Below are 17,240 nucleotides of genomic sequence, written 5' to 3'. Positions count from 1 at the left end.
TTTATTAATTATTATGGTAGTTTTAATATATACTCACAAGTCATTTGATATTTTTTCCCTCTCCTTACCTTGAATGTTAAATTGCTTCTAACAGAAAGAGTGTAAAAAATGAAAAACAGAAATGTTACAAAGGAGAAGCCTGGGAGATGCTACTTAAACTATGTGATCAAGGTTAATGTGTTGATATGGATATCATGTGCCCTCAGATATGATGCAATAAGGATACAATATTTCTTTGGTGTGCTTCCTTTGAAGCCCATAACCTCAGTCTAATTGTGAGAAAACATCAGACAAACCCAAACTGATGTACCCTGTATAAAATACTTGACCAGTACTCTTCAAAAATGGCAAGGTGATGAAAAATAAGAAAAGACTCAAAACCTATCATGGGTTAGAGTAGATTAGGGAGACATGGCAACTGAATGTAATGTGGTATATGGATTATATCCTGGAACAGATTGATGGAAAAACTGGAGAAATATGAATAATGTCTATAGTTAATAGTATTGTGCCAGCATTAATGCTTAATTTTGGTAAATGTATCATGGCTGTGTAATCGGTTAACATTAGAGGAAGCTAGGTGACGCATATACAGGAACACTCTATACTATTTTTGCAACTTTTCTGTAAATCTAAAATTATTTCATAATAAAAAGGGTTTTAAAATTTTGATACACCTTTGTGAAAACAAATTTCAGTAAACTAGAAATAAAAAATTTCTTACTTTGGTAAAGAGTATCTACAAGACAATGTCCAGTAAACATCATCCTTAAAAGAGAGATATTCTCCTCTAGGATTAGGAAAAAGCAAGGATGTCCATTTCTAAAATTTTGGTAAAGTCTGTTCCAAGCCAGTGCAATAAGGCAAGAAAAAAAAAAAAAAAAAAAGGGAACAGAGATTAGAAAGAAAAATTTAAACTTTTTTAACAGATGACATGATGGTACATTTAGAAAATTTGCAACAATCTACAAACTAGGACTTCCCTCGAGGTCCAGTGTTAAGACTCTGAGCTTTTGCTGCAGGGGGCATTAAGATTCTGCATGCTGTGTGGCAGAGCCAAGAAATAAGGGGGATAAAAAGGATCTACAAACTACCAGAACTGAAAAGTGAATTTAGCAAGACCCAAAAGTGAGGACTAGAAGTACAAAGCTTCTACAGGAAACAATAAGTAAATGTCTTCAGGATCTTGATGGAGGGCAACAATGAAGGTGGAAGAAAATTCTGTGAACAGGATACAAAAAAGCACCCTCAACCCTTTCTACCCTCCCACCCCCCTCCCCCCAAAATTGATATATTGGACTTCAAAAAAACAGATCTGCCTGTCCAAAGGCACTATTAAGGGAATAAGAGAGGTAGAAAATATATGCAAACATGTACCTGATTAAGGTTTCCTATTCAAAACACATAAGGAGTTAAAAATCACTAACAAAAGATAACCTAATTAAAATAAATGGGCAAAAGACTTGCATAGAGACTTCATAAAAGAAATTGGAATGGCCAAAAAAGATATAAAAGGATGTTCAACATTATTATTATTCATGGAAATGCAACCAACTTACCCAAAGACCATCAATTCAGCTCCCTGGTACATATCCAAGGGATAAGAATATATATATTCACCAATGGCAGTTTCAAGAACATCTATGGCAATTTTATTTATAATGGTTGAAATGTGAAAACAACTCCTATGCTTATCAACAGGAAAATAGGTAAATAAATTGTAGTATATGCAATATTATAGAAGAGGCATCACCAAACTTCCTTTGCAAAGGATCACATAAAATATAGGTTAGGCTTTGTGGGCCATACGGTCTCTGTTATAACTACCCAACTCTGCTCAATGGACATGGCTATGTTCAACAAAATCTCATATATGAAAATATATTATGGGTTGGAGCTAGCTCATAGTTTGTCACCCCTTGCAACTTTTATATGCAAGCCATACACTTTATTCTTATGTCTTCATTGTTTGTAAATTACAGCTCAATTTGAAGAAGAAAAAAAATTTAGACAAAGTTCAGAATACAGGATCTGAAGAAATTACCTAGAATTCAACATGAACAAAAATGTATAATATATAAAAGCTATGTTAAAAGAGATGGACGACAGAATGACGAAGTCTAATAGAAGTCTAATCAGAGTTCTTAAAGGAAAGAATGGGAAAAAATGGAGGAAAAGCAATACTGAAAGACATAAAAGGTAAAACTTTCAAGAAGTGATGAAAAACAAACCTTAGAGACAGGAACACAATAAATCCAGGATCAGTGAAATGTCCACACCGAGACACGTTCTGTCCCAAAGCTGTAGAGAACAAAAGAGATCTTAAAATCAGGCAAAACAAACAAATTACCAACAAATAACAGTTGTTTGAACTAACTGTAACACTGAAAGTAGAAGTCACTGGAATGTCACCTTCAAAGGGCTGAGAAATATACTGCTGGCCGGGAAATATATGTCTAAGAAAACTACCATTCAAATATGCATGCAAAATAAAGCCATTTTCAGATAAAGTTTGCCATCAACTGTCGCTTAATAAACAAGCTTCTAAAATATATGTTTTAAGAAGAAGAGAAAGATCTGAGGTGTAAAAAGGAATGACAAATCATTAAAAAAAAAACAGTGATGTCAAATTTATAGGAGAAAAAAAAATCAAGATGGAACTAAACTATGGAAGACAACATTTAAGCTGGGAGATTACATGGTTATCAAGGCAACGTATGCTTCTTGAATTATTTGTAAAAGAAAAAAAATTGATAAACTTCAGATTAAGTTGGTACACTAAAATTTTGAATGACACCACTAAAATAAATAAAATATGTGATTTTCATACTAGTGGAGAGGGAAGAAAATGGAATAAGAAAAAATCCAAAAGGTAGCAAAGAAGAGGGAAAAAAAAGGGGGGACAAAAACAACCATAAAAGATAATGCTAACTTTCTTCTTAAGTGCATCAGCTACTATATTAAATTCAATTGGACTGAAGATCCAGTTAAAGGTCAGACTGTCAGAGTGGATTAGAGAAAACTATCTGGTTTTACCTGTGAAAGAGATATTCTAAGCAAATGCTAACTAAGAGAGAGGTGTGACTAGGATATTATAAGACAAAATGGATCTTAAGGTAACAGGCATGTGGGTAAGGAGGCATAGAACACCGCTACAGCATGACAAAAGATCTAATACACAGAGAAGAAAAAGCAGTACGTACTCTTCTTGTGGGCATGTGACTTGTATGTACCTTCAACTTTTATAAAGCAAAGTTGACAAAATTGCAAGAAGAAACTGAGAAAATTCATTATTTTATTGTGACATTTTTATTATACCAATCTCAGTAATTAAACAAACCAAAAATTAGCAAGGTTAAAAAAGATTTGAACATTACAATTTTTATGCCTGATCTAAGACATATATATATATGTGTGTGCTCATTTACTTATATACCTACCTTGTCCCAAAAGTCTGTGAATATATATTCTTCACAATCATTCAAGGAGCAGTTGAAAAACTAACCGTGAGGCCACAAAGCAATTCTTAAATTTCAAAGAACTGGTAGCACAGAACCCTAATTTGCTGACTACGCTGCAAGCTTTAAAAAAATCAGTAACAAAAGGATAACTCATAAAACTTTCCACATTTGAAAACTGAAAATACTTCTAAAAATCTCATAGGAAAAAGAAAAAAAATCATAATGAAAAACATTTTTAATTCTTAGAACTGAAAAATATACTATACATAAGACAAAAGTAAGGAAAAAATCTGTAGTCTTTGCAGGAAGAGACAAATAAATGACCAGAGAATCCAGAAATGAGCCCAAGTATTTCTGGAAATATGTATATGAGAGAGGTGGCACCGCAAACCATGGGTACTGTGCATGGGAAAAAGCAAACAAATAAATATGTTCATTTATGTATACCTATATTTATCAGATAAAGAAATGTGAAAATGCAAACTTTAAAACTTTTAGAAAAAATTTTCAACATATATTTCCTTAATAATAAAGAATATCTTAAGACACAAAAGCACAAAGAAGAAATTGCCGGCAGTTTATGCAACTGAAGGCCTGTAGCTTGAACTGTTTTCCAACAGAAATTTCTGCAGTGATGGAAATGTTCTGTTATATAATACAGCATAATATAAAGTAATACAGCATAATAAAATATAAGAGCCACTAGTCACATGTAGTTACTGAGCACTTGAAATGTGGCCTAGAGTGACTGAGGAACTGAAATTGTTGAAGTAAATATAACAAACAGCATGTTAGCATTTTAAACTCCTTGTAGAAGATGTTACATTTTCATATACTTTTCAGTATTCAATTTTTTTGTATAAAGAATTTGATTTTAGCTTACATTACTATATGAATTATAACTTCAATTTTGTAAAAATACATAAAAGTTGCTTTCTAGAAAGCAAGCACACTAAAATGTTCACAGTACTATCTGTGAATGACTTTTATTTTCTTCTAAATATTAACAAATTATTAAAGTTATAAAACATATAAAGAATTTAATGAACACTGATGTATCTCCAGAGTTTATGAAATAAAATATCATTAATATTCTTTAAATTCCCTAAGTACCTCTCTCTGGTCAGGACTTCTTTAAAGGAAAGCCGGGAAGCTTCAGGTTTCTTCATTTTGTGAAGCCCATGTTTTAATATACTTTCAGGAAAATTTAACATACAGACATTATATGTAGCATTTAACAAAGAGTTATAAAGTAAACACCCATGTAACTACTGCCGAGGTCAGGAGATACAGCATTTTCCACGTCTCAAAACCTGCCCCCGGCCAAAACCTCATAGTGTGTTCCTTCATATTCACCCCTAAGACATGACCACTAACTTGATTTTTATGGTGTTAATTGCTTTACAATTTTTCTATACAGTTTTTAATGTCTACATATGCACCCCTAAACCACACCTTTATTTCATAAGGTTCTGAATTTCATATAGATGATATCATACAGTCTTCTTCAGCAACGTTTTTTTTTTCCCCCCTCGTTATTAAGACGCATTTTGTGTTAAGACACAAAACTACTTTATTCACCACTGTACTGGGTGGGCTCCATTTTATGACTGGAGTATAATTTATATTCCTCCTTCAGATGGAAACGGAGGTTGCTTCCAGCTTCTGAGTTTTACAAACAACACCATAGCCAAACTTCTTGTACACGTCTGCTTGTGTATATGTATGAAAATTTATCTAGGGCAGTGGCTTTCAAACTTTTTCGACCATGACTCATCCTAAAGAATGACGTTTTACATCATGACACACATCTGTGTGTGTATAAAACTGAGAGAAGAAAAAAAAAAGTTTCATGAAGCAAATACCCTATGACCTGAGACACATTCTGATGATTTTCTATTCTCTGTTAGTTCACGTTTTACAAATTCTGATCACTCGCCACTTAATTGTTTTCATGACCCACTAAATGGGTTTCAATCCTGTAAAAACATCACGGCTACAGGATAAATACCTAGGAGTGGATCTGCTGGGACGTGTAGCCCGGACATCGGATGTTGTCAACTTTCTAGATCCTTAACTTTAAGTAAACGTTCTTATCTAATTTATCACTCTATAATTTCAGGGCTAAAACTGTGAAACATCAGCTCGTTTTATCTTTTCCTTTGGTCGTTAAACAGTATTAATCACTTACCATGTGCTAAGTAGCCACTGGGCTCCGAGCGAGACTGATGGGTTAATACACGCGAGGAGGGTAGGGGGAGGACATAGGGACCAGGACCTCAGTGAGGCCCCAGAAAGCTCACAGGAGGGGCCTCCGATCCTGCCTGGGGAGGGAGGGGTTAGAGAAGGATTCCTGGAAGAAGGAGGACCTAAGCTGAGTGTTTCTATTTTTAATTTTTATTGGTTTCCTAAAACATAAAAGTAATACATTTGTTGAAGAAGAAGAAAAAAAAGTAATCAAAATTACAGGAGTATATTTATTAAGAAGTAAAAATCCCCGGCACTACCCTGAAAGTTTGATGCTGAGCGTAAATAACCAAAGTTGCATTATCAGTTATCCTAATCTAGGAAATTTTCAAGAGCCCGCATTTTAGAATCGTCTTCGGTGCCTACCTGATAGGGTCCCTAGGTCTAAATTTTGCATGAATCGAATCACATTTTCCATCATGGATGTAAACGCAAACATTTCATGTTTAGTCACATTATTACTTTGAACAGACTTTCTCCCCCTGCCCCCCCACCAACCCCACCCCACCCCGGCCTTTTAGCAAGGTTAGAGTGCCAGGTTTCAAAAACCGAGTCTATTTACCGCAAATCAACTACACGCGAGCGTTTCAAAAAGTGGCATGAAGAACAGCCGAGGGGGAAAAGAATTCGTTCTCGGAGCCGAGCTGGCTCGCCCGGAGACAATTTGTCAGAGTTTCACGCCGGGTCCCGAGGAGCCCGGACCCCCTAACGTACGCAGCGCGGCGGCACCGGCACACCCTCTGGAGCGCGGCACGGAGCCCGGCGCGGTGCCCGTTCCGCGGCAATGTTGCCGCCCCACAGCCCCAGGCCGGCCGCGGCCCCTCGGTTCCCCCTCTCAACTCGCCCTGAGCGCGGCTGCAAGCCTCCCCACCACCTACCCTGCGGGGTCCGGACCCCCCGGAACTCAAGCGCGGCAGCTCGGGCGTGCCGCCTCCGCGGCCATGACGGCGACCTGGGGAAGCGCCCCGTGAGCCAAGGCCCCGCGCGGTCCGAGCGGCTGCAAGGAGAGCCGCCCCGTCCGCCCGTCCGTCTGTCCGCTCTCCAGGAGAGTGAGGCTAGAATCCGCCCCACACGGGCTTAAATCAAGGCTTGGGGCGGTACCCACGGGCTGAATGACAAATGGCAGATGCCGTGGGCTTTTGCCGCCCTCAGCGGCCGCGAGGATGGCTGCGCCGAGGAGGCCGCGCACAGGCGGAGCCCGGGAGCCGGAACGGCGCGGCCGCGGGGAGGGCGCTGGGGCCCCTGGCGGGGGCGTCACGTGGCAGGAGGAGGCCCCGCTGGGGAGCCAGGGGGTCGGCGGCCTGGGCGGAGGAAGAGGACCGGCGCCCAGACGCCTGGCCGATGGAGTCATCTGTATGGGGCTAAGCCAAGGTCGCCCAGGTGCAGAGCTGGCGCAGGTAGACCCGAACCAGCCTGGAGCCCCATACCGTAGCGGGGATGGTTCACTCAAGTTACCACCAGGATGAACCGCCCGGAGCCAAATCAGAAATGAGAAACACGACAGATGCTAGGAGAATACTGCCATAGGCCAAACTTACCTCCTCTCCCCGTGCCGCGTGGAAATCATGGCAGCCTAACTGTGCCCACTCGTCCTGAGTCAGGCAGTGTGCTAAGCACTTCACAGGTAAACACACGGAGTCCTCACGACCCCCTCCCGGCAGAGAACTACTCCTCCTCCCGGTCTCACAGCTGGAGACACTAAGGCACAGAAAAGATTAGAAGGAAGTTATTTTACAGTTATGGAATCATACTGGGTGTGCTTGAAGTCATTTTAAAATGGTCTTTGGATTGGAGAAACAAGCAAACCTCCAGCGGTTGCTTTCTTCCCTGCAAGATACACATTGCTAAAAGAGGCCTATAAGCATTAAGTAAAACGACTTAGAGAGGCAGTTCACTACGTATTTCAGACTCTCTCGTAGCTCTGAAATATGTTAACAACATCGTCCACGTCTATCCATCTTCTCCGCAGTCTCCGGATTTCCATGGCTTGTATTACTTTCAGCTTTGAGCACTCAGCACATTTACAAGTGCTCGACCATCTTCTTCTCCCAGATGTTTACTCTTAATTCTATATTTAAATGAATTCAGTGTTCATCCTAACATATCCGTTCCTGAATTATTTCTTGAGGGACTCTCTTTTTTCAAGCTGTTTTCTTAAGGAGCACTTATAGAGTAATGTTTTATCTGTTTATCTCTACACATTAAACAAACAAACGAACCAAAAACTCAGAGTGAGTAAATATTTTGGATTCACACCTCCTCTTCAAAACCTAACAGAAAAAGAAGGCAATTGCTTCACTGATTTTTTTAATTAGGAAAGTATGATAACACATTCATAGGAGACTTGGAAAATACAGGAACAAAGTTACATATAGTTCCACAATATATTATAATCATTTTTAAGTAGATAAATTAAGATTTTTAGTTGGAGTTTTAATATCAAACTCTCAAAAACTAATAGAATGAATAGATAGAAAAGTAGGAGGATATAGTAGACCTGAAAAGCACGATGAACCAATTCAACATAATTAAGATTTATATAATTTTCACACAGCAGCAAGATATAAATTCTATTCCCATAGACTATAAACCAGAAGACACTCGAACATATCCAGGAACAGAAAACAAGGTACAAAAATCTCACAGTTTAAAGATATTGAAATCATACAGAGTCTGTTCTCTTATCACTGTGGAATCATGTTAGAAATCAATATCAAAAGATATTTGAAAATAATTCACATATTCTCAAGTGCAATGTGACATTTACCAAGAGACTTAACCATTGAAAACCTCAATAAAGTTAAAAGACGGAAAAAAACAGAGGGTGGTTGAAGAGAAGATACTTCACTGATTTTTTGACATTCTAGATTTCTGTGGAGAGAGCTGAATCCTGTGTGATTTTCCCTGGGAAGTGATTTGATTTTTCTGCTTGGATAAAGAAAAGAATTCTTTATCATTAAAGCAGTTGTATATCCTTAATTGGACTATATCTTAGTGTCAATTTTTCTGTATCAATTTTCCCCCAGTAGATAGTATAATCTTTCAACTTATGGATTTCATTCTTCTTAGTGTAGTATCCCATTCATATTATATATCTGAATAAATTTATCTTTCATTCATTGGCTTTTCTACTTCAGAGTCACCCGTTAGTCTTATATTTGATTTTTATTTTCTATATCCATCTTTTGATTTGCATTCATTCTGATTCTTTAAACAATTCTGGTCTTTGGTTTTTCTAGCTTATTGGATTTTAAAATCATGTTCTTTTGAAAAATTTATTTTCTTAGCTATGCAATTTCCTTTTTCATCACATTCTTGTCTTATCCTTGAGCTACTTCGTGGAATCATATTCTTTTCCTCTGGTGAGTCAAACATATATAAGGAATATAAATGTCTGTTCCTTGGCTGTGTTTTCTTCCAGTTTTGCTTCTTCATCTCCTTCACACTGTTTTCCTTGCTTCCCATTTATAACATGTTTACATAACACCTATGTCATATCTTTTATCTTGCTTATCCTTAAAAGTTAACAACAGACCTTGTGTTTGCACTAACAAACAGAGTGAATTCCCAGTGCACTTTCCTCTTCACCTGAGATGTGTTTGTCTTCCCTATCCAGAGCTTCAGTTTCAGGGCTGAATGTTATTTCTATCCATCCTTTCTGGGACTTGAGGGTTTCAGAAGATAGGGGACTGTGAAACTCAGACTGAAGGTGAATACAGAGCCTTCTGTGGGAAAGTCAGCCATCACTTCTGAGGCTCCTGTAAGTCCTCACCAGCCCATTTTCAAGCCACTCAAGGGAATATTCCATATCTATAAGGATCAATTCATTTGCCCAATTCAGCACAGTACTCCAGAGGGTGGCAAACTTTCTTGCTTTGGGCAAGATGCAACAGTGGTTTGTAAAGTTTCCATGATGTGTCACAAGGACACCACTTTCCCAATTGGAGGATGTCTGTGAAAATTCTCAGACTTTGATCATCTGTTTCCTCAGAATGTCTTGCAGGAGAGTGGAAGGATATACACCACACATCTATCACAGAGTATTTGGTATCTTTGCTTTGCCATCACTTCTCACATTTTACATCACAAGGTTGTACTTCTTTCTTTGGTTGCTGTAGGTGAGGGATTTTGTTCTGTTTTTTGCTTTCTTTTCTTTGTGTGGTCTAGGGTTTTTATTTATTTATTTTAGTGCTTCTTTGTCCCTTCTTTATCCCTAAGTCGATCAGCTTGTCTCTCTTGTTAGTAATGAAATATATGAAAAATCCTTTTTTCTCTTTTGGTTATTTCCACAAAGTTCTCTTTGAACATGAATATTGTGAGCTGGCAACTGTGATGCCCTCCTTTTCTCTAGGTTTTCCCTGAATGACACGTGCCTTGGCATTACAATGTGCCCCAAAAGTTCTAGAGCAAAGGCTGTAAACTCAAATCAATATGGAATTTAAAACAAAAAAAGAGCAAGACTATGTTAAAGTAAAAAGAACATTTTTTTTTGTATAAGGGGCAGATGCTTATACAAAGCTTATACCAGCTCAGGCCAGCATTGCCAAATGTATGCCATTTTCAGCCATGATATATAGTGTTTCAATATCAAATTCCTTAATTTTGGAAGCACTATGGAAGCTAACTAAATTTATCTCAAGGCCAAACTGAACCAGTGGGTCACCAGTGTGGTCTCTTTCATAGAGAACTATTCAGGATAAATCTTAAAATCACCATTTGTCTCTAAGTATTTTGAGATACAGTTTTATTCTGATTCTTCAGTGACTTCCTAAAATGTCTTTAGCAAACATAAAGCTAGAAGACCCATGCTGACATATTTACAGTTCGAAACAATGTGTCAATACCCAACACTTTCACAAATAGGTGTTACTCAAGTAACAACTTTGATCATACTACAGTTAATATCATGAGAGCAGAGAGTTTATATAGATCATGACCACAGTAACAAAATAGCATGAAAAAAATATTTTTCAATTGATGCAGAAAAGGTATTTGAAAAAATCCAAAACCCATTCTTGTGGGGCAAAAAAAAAAAGCAAAGCTCAGAAAAAGAAAGAAACTTCCTCAACCTGATAATAGATGTATTTGTTTCCTATGGGTGCTACAATAAACTATCACAAATTTGTGGCTAAAATGAGAAATGTATTCTCTCACAGTGCTGGAGGCCAGAAGTCCGAAATCAAGGTGTCAGCGAGGCTTCACTCCCTCTAGTGGCTCTAGATGTGAATCCATCCCTCGCCTCTTCCAGCTTTCGGTAGTTGCTGGCATTCTCTGGCTTCCTTGGCTTCTGGCCACATCACTCCAGTCTGTGCATCTATTTTCACATTGCCTTTTGCTCTGTGAGTGTCCTGTGTTTTATCCCGTGTGTGTCTATCTTATAAGAATACTTATCATTGGATGTAGGATGCACATGAATAAGCCCAGGATGATCTCTCTTCATCTCAAGATCTTTAAATTATTACATCTGCAAAGACACCCTCCTATTTTTCCCCCAAATAAGGTGACAGTCACAGCTTCCAGGATTAGGATATAGATATATATTTTGAGAATTCATCTTTCAATCCTCTTGTAATATGCCAAATCACAGTACCTTTGATGTGGAAATAGACAAGCTGACTTTAAACTTTACATGGGAATGAACCTATAAGAATGAAAATGAAAAAGCAGAACAAAGTTGGAAGACTTACTCTACCTGATTTTAAGGCCTACTACAAAGCTACAATAATTAAGTCTGGATGGCATAAGGATAAATGGAACCATACATTGAGTCCAGAAATAGATCTATATGTATATGATCTATTGATTTTGGACAGAGATACAACATCATTCCATTGGAAAAAGAGGAATGGTATGGGAACTGGTTATCTGTATGGAGAAAAAAACTTACACTTAACATCATACACAACTTAGAGTATTTGAAGAACTCATACAATACAAAGACAATGTAATAAAACTGGGCATGCATGCATGCATACAAAGTCGCTTTAGTCATGTCCGACTCTTTGCAACCCTATGGGAGCTCCTCTGTTCATGGGATTCTCTGGGCAAGAATACTGGAGTGGGTTGCCATGCCTTCTTCCAGGGGATCTTCCCAACCCAGGGATCAAAACTGTCTCTCTTATGTCCTCTGCATTGGCAGGTGTTTTTTATCACTAGCTCCAGACTTAAAAACACACTTCACCAAAGAAGATATACAAATGCCCAATAAGCACATAAATGACACTCAACATCATTTCCTCCATGACTAATGCAAATTAAAACCATAGTAAAATATCATACATACCAACTGGAATGGCTAAAGCTTAGAAGACTAACAATATTAAGTGCTTCCAATAAGGGAGAAAACTAGAATTCTCAGACATTGTTGGTGGGAATATAAAATGGTACAACCACTCTGGAAAACTGTTTTGAGTTTCATTTAATGTTAAACATGCATTTACTACTTGACCCTGCAATCCTATTCCTAGGTATTTATCCAAGAGAATTAACAATATGTCTACACAGACTTATACGCAAATATTCGTGTTAGCCCCAAACTGAAAACAACCCTAATGTCAGTAGGAAAATGAGCAAACAGATGATCACCTCATAAGTAAATCTAAAAAGCATTATTCTGAGTAAAAGAAGCTGTATATATAAAAGATATACATACTATGTGATTCCATTTATATGAAATTTTAGGTAGAAAGTCTAACAGAGTGACAAAAAGCAGACCAATGCTTTCCCAGAGTGGATGGAGGAGGAACATGAAAGAACTTTGTAGGATAGGAATGTTCTATATCTTGATCAGTGAGACTATCACCTGAATATATATACATACACACATACACACACACACACATACACTGCTGCTGCTGCTAAGTCACTTCAGTCATGTCCGACCCTGTGTGACCCCATAGACGGCAGCCCACCAGGCTCCCCCATCCCTGGGATTCTCAAGGCAAGAACACTGGAGTGGGTTGCCATTTCCTTCTCCAATGCATGAAAGTGAAAAGTCAAAGTGAAGTCACTCAGTCGTGTCTGACTTAGCGACCCCACGGACTGCAGCCTACCAGGCTCCTCCATCCATGGGATTCTCCAGGCAAGAGTACTGGAGTGGGGTGCCATTGCCTTCTCCAATACATATGTATATATATGCATATATCATACCTCCCCAAATGATACACTTAAAATAGCTGGATTTTGTTATAGATGTACATTGGACTCAGCAAAGTTGAGAAGAAATGTTCCTAGTCTTCCTTGAATGGAATGGGGAGAAAAGAAATTATAGGAGACAGTTTTTCTCTTCATCCATAGCAGTTTGAATTAGAAATCACCTTCTGCTTTTGTTGACTTTTTCATTAGTACTGCCTTGTACTTTATCAATTCATTGTCTCACCTGGAGGATTTAGACGACAGAGATGAAACTCAAATCCTCTGACTCCTAATCCAGTGTTCTTTCCTTACACAGTTTGCATTATGTTTAACATTTAAATCATAACAACTTTATTTTCTAGTAAATTCAACTTAACAAATATTCAATAGGTGCTGCTAGATTTAATTTTCTCTAAACGAAATATAACCCTCAAATCCATATAAACATAGTTCTGAGGCCCATGGCTTCTGGCCAGACAACCTCTCACTGGCCATATGCTACTCCCTCTCAACCTTCAAGTCACTTCTCTTTTTTTGAGAGACTGTAATTCTTGGCTCATGGGATTTCTTCCCCCTTCCCTACTCCTGTCGATATTTGCAATGACTTCTCCAACCAGGTATCACTTCCTCAGGCCTCCATGAGAACATCTTTTTATATTTCCCAAAGCAACACTGACTAATGTCCATTTCTTTCTTTAACTGACTGGTAGTTGATGAGCATAGTAAGCTCACAAGGCAATGTGTGATAAATGTCAATATTTTTTATATTATGTGGCAAAGACTTTGTGTTACATACATGTTGGACAGAACAACAAAATAATCATGGTTCTTAGTTACATACCAAAGGCCAAGATGGTACATGAGATGGAAGAATATGGCCACTTGTGGCTCTCAAAGACGTTAGTAAGGATGCCCCACTGATTTAAGCAGCAGTGCTTTCTATTTCTATAGGAAAATGTACTGATGTAATTCAAGTTATACAAAATGTGGATATGAATTTTAAAGTTTTAAGTAGGAAAATTTACTGAATTTTCAGTGAATTTTCAGGAAATTCAGTGAATTTTCCTACTTAAAATGAAATGAAAATACAACATCAAATGAAGATAGAATCCCAAACTTTCACCTTTTATTAATAAGCAACCAGAACTGGTCAGAAGTGATTTAAAGTAGAATCAATGGCATCAATTTTCATTCTTGTTTCATGTGGCATGAAAAAAAAGCAAGTTGACAATGACTGACCAAAGGCTGGCCTTTGGAGCAAAGAAATAAAAGCAGTATACAAATACCAAATATTGATAGTTGTTCTGTTTTTCTCTTTGCTATAATTAAAATTTCATCGCAAAATTCAACAGCTATAAGCAAGATGACACAAGAAATAGGGAAGGTGGTAAAGACTTTTCATAATTTATGAGTACTAGCCACTAATTTTAAAGTAAAAAAATATAGGGATGATGGCTCTATCTATTTATCTTATCTCTTTTCCAGACCTCCTCGAAAACAAGGACATCAGAGGAGAGACATGAGCTGTCTTGGAGAGAGTTCAATGGATTTTGAAAGACCAAAAGCAAATGCAACAGCAATAACAGACTTAGGAATGGAGAAGGGCCCCCCCAGGGGCTGGACACACAGCAATGCCAGAGAATAAGTCAAGATATGAGGCTGTCAGGAAAGTGTTGGTTGAATGTTTTTACTTTGCATACAGAGCAACCGGGTGACGGGTCCCTGTGTAGTCAGAAAAACATGCCATCTCCACCCTAGAGGAAACCAGAAAGTTATTTATTATCTGGATAATAACCGGATAAACTGAACTGAGAAAGATGCAGACTCAGAGATCCATAAAGGAAGAGGATTAAAAGCGGAGAATTACTGAACATCAAAAGACTGAACTGAGGGCCCATATATTTATTTTACTTTAAATCTATCATATACTTTTCATTAAAACTTTTAAAAAACACTTAAAAATTACAACAATGAACTGCCTTGCATTAACCGCATAACTGCTTCATCATATTCTTTATTGTCCATCTTATTTAAAATTTTCCTTTTCAGAATTAGCAGTCTGATCCCTTGAACTCTTGTTCCTTGAACTTCACCAATAATTACATGTGCTTCCCAGGTGGCTCAGTGGTAAAGAATCCACCTGCCAATGCAGGAGATGCGAGTTCGGTTTCTGGCTGGGGAAGATCCCCTGAAGAAGGAAATGGCAACCCACTCCAGTATTCTTGCCTGGGAAATCCCACAGAGGAGACTGGCAGGCTTCAATTCACGGTGTCTCAAAAGAGTCGGACACAACTTAGCAACTAAACATCATCATCATCAGAAGATATATTTTCCTCCTCTTCCCAGAATGTCCCCAGTGACTCCTAAGCTTCTGCTTTAACGCATAAACTCCTACACCTTTACCTAGTGAGTAAAAATTGAAAAACAGGATATTTCCATAGTCTACATAGTTTTCAAGCATCTATTTCCCTACAAATTACTTCTTCATTTAAAGGGTAAAAGCAGTAACTCTTCAGCAAAGGGACCTAACAGATACCAACTCAAATTATCAAATTTAGTATCACCAATAATAGAACAAGCTGAGTGTGCCTCTTGTTGAAAAACACTGGATAAGAACACATCACTTACATAGTATTCTTGCTAAAAACACAAAACCCAAGTTTTACAATGAGAAAAACAGACAAACCAAAACTGATGGATCTTCAAAAATAAATGACTAGACTGTATGCTTCAAAAACATCAACGTTATGAAAGACAGAGTAAGGCTTAAAAACTTTTCCAGATTAAATGAGATGAAAAACACCACACTGAATGCAGTACTTGGATCTAAAAATTCTGGATTTTTTTAAGTTAGAAAGATACTTAAAGAAACTTAGATATGGACTATTCATTGAATAACTGTACTGTGACTATGTTAAACTTCTTGAGTGTAATCATTGTTATGTGGTTATGAAGAATGTCATTGTTCCTAGGAGATAAATGCTGGTGTGTTTAAGATTAGGCAGTCATAAAGTCTAACTCTCAAACAGTTCAACAACATAATTATTATATATGAAAGTGATAAAGCAAATGTGGAAAAATGTTAACAATTGGTGAATCCATGCCAAGGGTATAGGGGGAATTCATTCATACTTTGAAAAGCTTTAAAACCACAAAAAATTATTAAAAACACAAGGTCAGATTCAACCACCTGATTATGATGCTCCCATATTCTGCTGAGAAATACTGGGAAAGCTCCCACAAATGAAGACATTCATGAAGATGGATATTGCCTGATCAGCTCAATCTCATTTGATGGGTAGCTTGTCTAACCCTTCATCCCCCTCTGCAAACTGTCTCAAAATCCCCACCACCACTGTTTTCCTACTTCCTGGAAATCTGAGATTATCAAGAACAAACTCTCCCCTTCCTTGCCTTCCTACTACCTATAAGCTTGTCAATATCACCTGTCTTTAAGAAAAAAAAAAAAAAACTTATTCAATCAGTCAGCACTCTGTATCTCCTCAGACTCCCATATTTAACTCTCCACTTGCTCTTTTTCCTCTCCAAACTTGTAAAAATTTAACCCAACTTACAAAAAATTAAAACTCAAATCCCAGATCTCCTCTAGACACATTTTATAATCCCATTTCCCCTTCAAGCTTCTTGAGGATAGCCTCCACTTGGGCTCTCTACTTTTTTAGCATCCTTCATGCCTCACTTTTGAACCCCCACCTGTCAGCAATCCTTGCCTCCTATCCTTTCCCACCACTGATATCCTTCTGTACTCCAAAGCCAATGGAAAGTCTTTTGTCTGGGATCTCTCTGCAGCCTCTGGTGCAATTCCCCACTCCTTCCTGCTTGGAATGACCCTTTCCATCAGTGTCAGTGGTACCCTTCTCTCTGGGCTTTTCTGTTAATGCTCTGACCAGTATTTCTGAGTCTCTTCAGAAGGTAAGGGTGATTTTGCCAGATAATTTAAAATATAGTCTCTTCCACAGGTTCCTGAAATGTCTTTGGTCTTCTGATCTTCTCACTCAAAGTACAATACCCAGGTGACTTCACATAAACCAGCAGTAGCAGCAGCAAATGTACGCCAGACACTACACCAAACACCCTTTAGTTTATATTAGTTTCTTTGACACAGCAATTCAAGTGGGCACTATTATTATTATGATACACATGAGGAAACAGTTTAGGGAGGTTAAGGAACCTGCCAAAAATCTCTCAGCTAATAAGTAATGAAGTTCAAAACTCTCTAATTCCAGAGTCTGTGCTATGCTACTCCCACAAAATCATTAAGATAAGACAACATGGGCATAGTGGCAGAGGCCAGAGACAGAAACTAAATGAGTAACAAGGCTTTCTGACTATGAGGTTTGAGTTTATAATGCACTGAGCTAATACTGAAGTTGAAAA

At 37.9% G+C, this 17,240-nt stretch overlaps 1 protein-coding gene across 16 annotated transcripts in view; it reads right to left on the bottom strand.

Moving 5' to 3' along the window:
* PLAGL1 (PLAG1 like zinc finger 1) overlaps positions 1–17,240 on the bottom strand; it is a 96,914-nt gene that overhangs the window by 48,924 nt on the left and 30,750 nt on the right. For 14 of the 16 annotated variants that reach the window (XM_044924161.2, XM_044924155.2, XM_025294437.3 and 11 more), the window contains exons 1-2: positions 6,587–6,880; positions 2,232–2,301 (exon numbers count right to left, since the gene is read on the bottom strand). The gene's annotated coding sequence lies outside the window, so the exon portion shown is untranslated. Of the gene's footprint in view, positions 1–2,231; positions 2,302–6,586; positions 6,881–7,246; positions 7,407–17,240 lie in introns of those variants that run through there. The other 2 variants (XM_044924154.2, XM_044924153.2) reach the window with 1 other exon arrangement.

Source organism: Bubalus bubalis, chromosome 10 (assembly GCF_019923935.1).
Source record: "Bubalus bubalis isolate 160015118507 breed Murrah chromosome 10, NDDB_SH_1, whole genome shotgun sequence".
Taxonomy (NCBI): Eukaryota; Metazoa; Chordata; class Mammalia; order Artiodactyla; family Bovidae; genus Bubalus; species Bubalus bubalis.
This window is presented reverse-complemented; position numbering and strand designations above follow the sequence as displayed.